This window comes from Myzus persicae, unplaced genomic scaffold (assembly GCF_001856785.1).
Source record: "Myzus persicae strain clone G006 unplaced genomic scaffold, MPER_G0061.0, whole genome shotgun sequence".
Taxonomy (NCBI): domain Eukaryota; kingdom Metazoa; phylum Arthropoda; class Insecta; order Hemiptera; family Aphididae; genus Myzus; species Myzus persicae.
In genome coordinates, this window is record NW_019103946.1 from 189278 (window position 1) to 195277 (window position 6000).

General features: G+C 30.4%; 1 protein-coding gene across 3 annotated transcripts in view; it reads left to right on the forward strand.

Moving 5' to 3' along the window:
• Positions 1–5445, forward strand: part of LOC111036746 (histone acetyltransferase KAT7) — a 102926-nt gene extending 97481 nt beyond the window's left edge. For all 3 annotated transcript variants that reach the window (XM_022318886.1, XM_022318884.1, XM_022318885.1), the window contains exon 12: positions 4367–5445. The gene's annotated coding sequence lies outside the window, so the exon portion shown is untranslated. The remainder of the gene's footprint in view (positions 1–4366) is intronic.
• The last annotated feature ends 555 nt before the right edge of the window (positions 5446–6000 follow it).

The following is a 6000-nucleotide window of genomic DNA, read 5'->3' on the forward strand; positions in this document are numbered from 1 at the left end:
AGTCACCTATAAATGGTTTAAAATTTACTACTTATGTTAAACTTTATAAGTCTGAGCTGATAGAAGAACATTATAAATGAGTTTGAACTTATATTACTTCATAAAATAGAACTGTTGGTCATTGAAGAGTTTTTTTTTTAAAATTATAATATCAATTCATTGTACGTAAAAAAAGCGTTTTTTGTTAAGTTTGCATTAAGTACTATATTATGTTATAATACTTAAAGTTTTAATTTGTTAACTCTCCAAGTTTTTAACAAGTTTGTTAGCTTAATGTATTATTACTATTTAATACCCACAGTCATGTGACATTAGTATATTTAAGTGTAAAAGAACCAAGTGCATTTCAAATAACTTTAGTTATTATGAATACCACCTTAAAAAACCCAACAAAAAATAATAACATTTAAAAGTATAAGTACATCCTTAGGTAATTGATGTGATATCTGTACATTGTTTAAATCCAATTCGAGAATTCGGTGATAATAACATGTACCTAATGCAAACCTATCTTTATGTTTATACGAATTACTAAATTCATCATTAACGATTTTTTAAAATATACAATTAATCCAAATATGTTTTTGGATTATACATATTTTGTACATAAATTATTTTTTGCTTCGTATAACAAATAATAACAACAATATTCTATATTTTAAATTGGAGTGCTAGACATTAAAACTGAAATTTATTGTATTCCGAGAAAAAATATAACAAAAAATGGCAGTAGTGACCTAATTCGTACAGCATCATGTACGTCGTTTTCATTGGCAGGGATTATCTTATACTATTATATTATATTATACAATAATACAACACAACTACGATTATAAATATTATGTTATATACATTTTATGAGCAGACTACGTATTCAAATAATTATGGACATATTGTCATAATATACATCATAGCGGTGATGATCGTGACCAAGCACATAATTTTTATTCTCTAACGTGTATCCGGCCGAAACAGAGGTCACGTCAATCAACACCGTATCCTTTATTGGGATAATTTAAGAGCGAATGGCTTACTTATTATAGTCGTCTCGGTATTTTATTCTATTCGAATTTTTAATTCACATATATACCGTCGTATAACTCGTATAAGTAAGCTGACATAGCGACGAAAACGTTAGTTTCAGACGGTCGTACATAATATCATACGCATAAATATTTACTGCATGCCGGTAATGGGAAAGAGTTTCGAAACTCGGAACCGTCTCCTATTATATATTACATAAAAAATATCAAGTAAAATTCTGTTGGGGTGGGTTTTTTTATTTTCGAGTACGTCGACGAAAGTTCTCGTCCCGTTTTTATTTAGATGTCGTTTAAAAATGATTAGCTTCAAATGTATTTTCTATTTATTTGATCGAATTCAATTGGAAACTATTATAAAACTACCTTAATACCTACATAATAATAATATATTGTATACTTCGTGCGTACACCATTGACTATTGATCGGAAATAACATGCTATAATAATATGCCATTCATATTATGCCCTAGCCCACAATAGGAATCTGAGTCACACAGTTACACAGTTTAAAACTACTGCAGTCGCCAATAGATGACGTTCGACTTAAATTGTAATTTAAAAAATCTAAAAAAAAATAACCTAAAATCATTTTGCTTTATAATGTAGCTTCAAATTATTATACCTACGTGGAGGACTATTACAGATAACTCCAAATTATTAACTAATATGCAGTAGCTAGTTCACATGGGATTGGTGGTTAGTAGATGGTTGTGCTGATAATAATTTTCCTAAAATTATTACCAATACTAGAGGAGAAGGGCATTTTATAGAAATACATTTCCATGAAGGAAGACATTTTAGGGAAAATGCCACTTAAACGGCTTAGACTCTCTCATGTGTGTGTCACAGCTAGAATACAAGTGGTTTCAATTAGTGGCCAGCGAACCCTTTTTAGTGTACCCCATAACAAACATTTATTTCTTCAAAAATTTTTTTTTTCAATGTAAATAAATATAATTACCAAACAAAAAATCAACAAGTACATATTTTTAATACCTAGTGTTAAATACAATTTTATTATAATAGTCGGTAGAAGAAATAAATATTGTCTTCAATTATTTTCGTTTATTTTGGATTTAGAACTGGGAGATAAATAAAAAAAATATTTGTTTTGCCCTTGAATGTTTGACGTATGGTAATTTTAGTTTGAGACCACTGGCAATCTGGCATTCTGTATATCTATCGTAAAAAGTCATTCAATATTTTTCAAATAATCATAATGTGATAGAACTCTTTGTCATAACTTACAAAACTTTAATAAAAGTATTTAATCATTTAATTCACTTTTTTGTTTAATTTCAAGTAATTAAAAAAACAATTATTGTACGTATAAACTTGATTATTATTTAAAACATAAAAATTAATATAAAAAGTATTAAATACCTTTAAATGTAACAAAATATGACCATCAACTAAACTTATAAGTTCATTTTCAGATAAAGTTATAGATAATATGTAGCTAATAAGTACGGTGCCGCCGAAAAATGATGACGATTACATCACGTCTCCGTTAAAAGCTATACTCGTCGTGCCGATTGCGTAACTATAATAACAAATAATAATGATCTGTATAAGACATGTCGGCCAAGTTTTCTCCAACTTACTTTTGCTGTTTTTATTATACGATTTTCACCGACTAAGGAATGTTTTTATTTATATTTTACCAATATCTGTCCATCATCCTCCATAGCCGAATCCCTGCCGGTGACCCACGGTCACAAAATAAGAAATACATAAGTATCTATAAAAAAAAACGCCCCCCCCCTTGTAAATATTATTCTGCTATGGCCTATAAGTATCTTCTTTTGATTATATTTTATCAATATTATTTATCATGAATTATTATTCTGTTTGTCGGATGTGGTTCTGTTCTGATTTTATTATTTTTATTGGCATATTTTTATCTATGATGTGAAATCCATATGTTATATTATCGAATAGTATTATTATTATTATTAAATTTACGATATTGCGGTCAGGAGTTTTACGACCAAAGCAAGCTTTTTCCGGCCCACATAAATTAAACCAAATTATTTTATTTATTATTTTCCCTTTCTACCTATTTCTGGTGTGTCATGTTTACTTATATAACATATCATATAGTAACATAGGTATGTTTAAAATTAATATGTTTTGTCTAGGCTGTCTAGCAAGGAAAATAAAAAACTTCTCTCAGCTGATGAATAGTGCTATGTATATTTGGACTACATAGGTTTGGTTTATGAAAATCTGACGACAGTAACATACAACTTTAAGACGTAATAACCTAAACATCGTTTTTGGAATTAGGTTCCAAGGTACAATGTTGNCTCTCAGCTGATGAATAGTGCTATGTATATTTGGACTACATAGGTTTGGTTTATGAAAATCTGACGACAGTAACATACAACTTTAAGACGTAATAACCTAAACATCGTTTTTGAAATTAGGTTCCAAGGTACAATGTTGGTACCCACAAATGTTAAGTCAATAAATATTAAGTTTTCCTACTCGCCATGAAGTTTTGCTGAAGCCGCTAGAAATTATTTTATTTTCTCTTGGCTGAGGTTTAGAGATAGTTCAAACCTGTGTACTGCAGCTGCGAACTAGCCGAGCGAACTCAAATTAGCCATTAATAAAATTATAGTGACTGTGGCTTTGTTCAAACGAACAGCAGTGTTTGAATTCAAACCAAATTTTTGTTGGATTAAAAGATTTCTCTTCTACCTGTGAAACGCGTATTTATTTTCTGAATATTTTTAATACAATTTCCATAGCCTGTGTACCCGTACTGTGCATGGTGAATCTTAAGACTTTCTAATATGTTTTCGTGGATTTCTTATCCGATTTTATGTTTTGTATAGACTGTAGAGTTCGTCATGATATGATACCTCATATATACTATTGATATTTATCTATATTTGCATGTATAAGTTCGTTCTATGTTTTCTATTTCCTACACTTATAAATTAGAGTTATCAATTTGGGAAAATGTTATTCCGTATGCTTATGAATACAATAAATAATCATATCAATATGATTTTATCGACACTCTGGGGATTAATGTTGTTGATCATTTAATTTATGACAAAAAAAATTAGTCAACGATTTCCTATTTAAAAAAAAAAAAAAAACGAACAGTGGACCTATAATAACGTGTTCCTAAACTTATCATACACGGCTACTTTAAAATTTTCACTTGACGTTATCCGGGTGTATACTGTATAATATATTAATACTAATAATATTTTTTTCAATTTTTTCTTGTTGATGTACCTATAAATTCATGTGTATCATAAATTATAATGTGTGTGTGTGTTATAACAATATTTTTATTTTTTCAGAAATCACTCCTAGACACTCGGCGCCGCGTTCCAGTATTGTTTCCGGAAACAACCGATGATCCGGTAGCAAAACAATCGATTCGCCGACGTTCTGAGAGGCAATTAAGTTTTCCGGGCGGAAAAATCAATTTGAACTCCTCTTAATTTAGTTATTATTATTATTATTATTATTATTTTACCTATTTCTGAAGGAAGATGCAACGGCGTAACAATGAACAGTTAAGCCGATATCGTCATTATTGGCATCGGACCCAATAAGCGCGTCCCCTCGACCCGGGACTGTTAACTTGCGATAAAATAGCACGCGTTTTTCACAATTACAAAATGTGATAACGACCGAGCAAGGAAAGCCCCAATGGGTCGGGTATCGTGTACGGAACGACGACAACGACGACGGTGGAAAAGCTAAACGAGAATGCATTTATTTCGTATTAATAATAATATACTTCGTTCTCGGGACGACGTTCCACCTTTCTGCTCGCCCTCAAAAGTGTGCGCCGTTCATAATCCGACGTTATGTTTCTCCCTGGTCTCATTAATCGATTTCGATTTCGGTTTTTTTTTTTTCATCGTCCCGATAATAAAAACCTAAGGTATTTCGTTTTTTTTCTCCGTTTTTAAATCGTATACGGTAGCGGCATAATATTACACTGTGCACCTATTATGAACGTGTCGATTTACATATTATAATATTACACGCCGCCGACTCGTACCTACCCTCTCGCTCCGCCCACACCTATACAATACTGTAATAATAATAAAGATAGGGGCCCGCAGTGTTTTTGCTAAGCCCTTAAAACTCGTACGATTACATACACACGCATAATATATAAAGTACCTACCGCGCGATATTATTGTAACTGTGTCCATCTACATTTCGACCGCAGCCCTAGTAAGTATTATGGTTTACCCTCAACCCCCCCCCCCTCATATTCACCACCACTCTATCTTGCATATAAGTACTGCCCGTGAATGCGGTGTAGAGAAATATTAAGTTCAAATCGTTTAATCGAAGCTCAGAAGTGCATTTTTTTTTATTGTTAATATCATTCATTAATTACTATATTATGTTATTATCATATTCATCTCTCTTTTTTTTTGTTATTTACTTACATTTAGAACAAATTAGTAATAAGCAAATGGGATTTTTTTTTATCATCATTATTATTGATATTCAAATCTGTTTACTTTTTTTTTTTTAAGGGTCAAATACATTGGTTATTAAAACCTACAAAATGTACATATTATTTATAAGTATAAGAAATGGTTCACGCTTGTCGAATACTCGGGTGTAAAACACGAAATTTTTCACTGCAAACCGAGCATAATTTTATTTCATTTCGTTAATAAAAATAAAAACTAACAAACAAAATATATAGACATTACTGTAAAAAAAATATTCGTACAATTATGTTTATTTCACAACATTTACCTACCAGTTTTTTTATTATTTTACTGGTGCAAATATTTTGTTTGTTAATAATTACTTGTACATAACATATTTTTTTCTAAAAATATTATAACCTACTTGTTACGAATAAATCTTTATTTTTAAAATTCAAATCGTATTTATTTTCAGCAAACGATCGCCGACCGGCAAGACACTAATAATTATGATTGAATTCCATACTAAA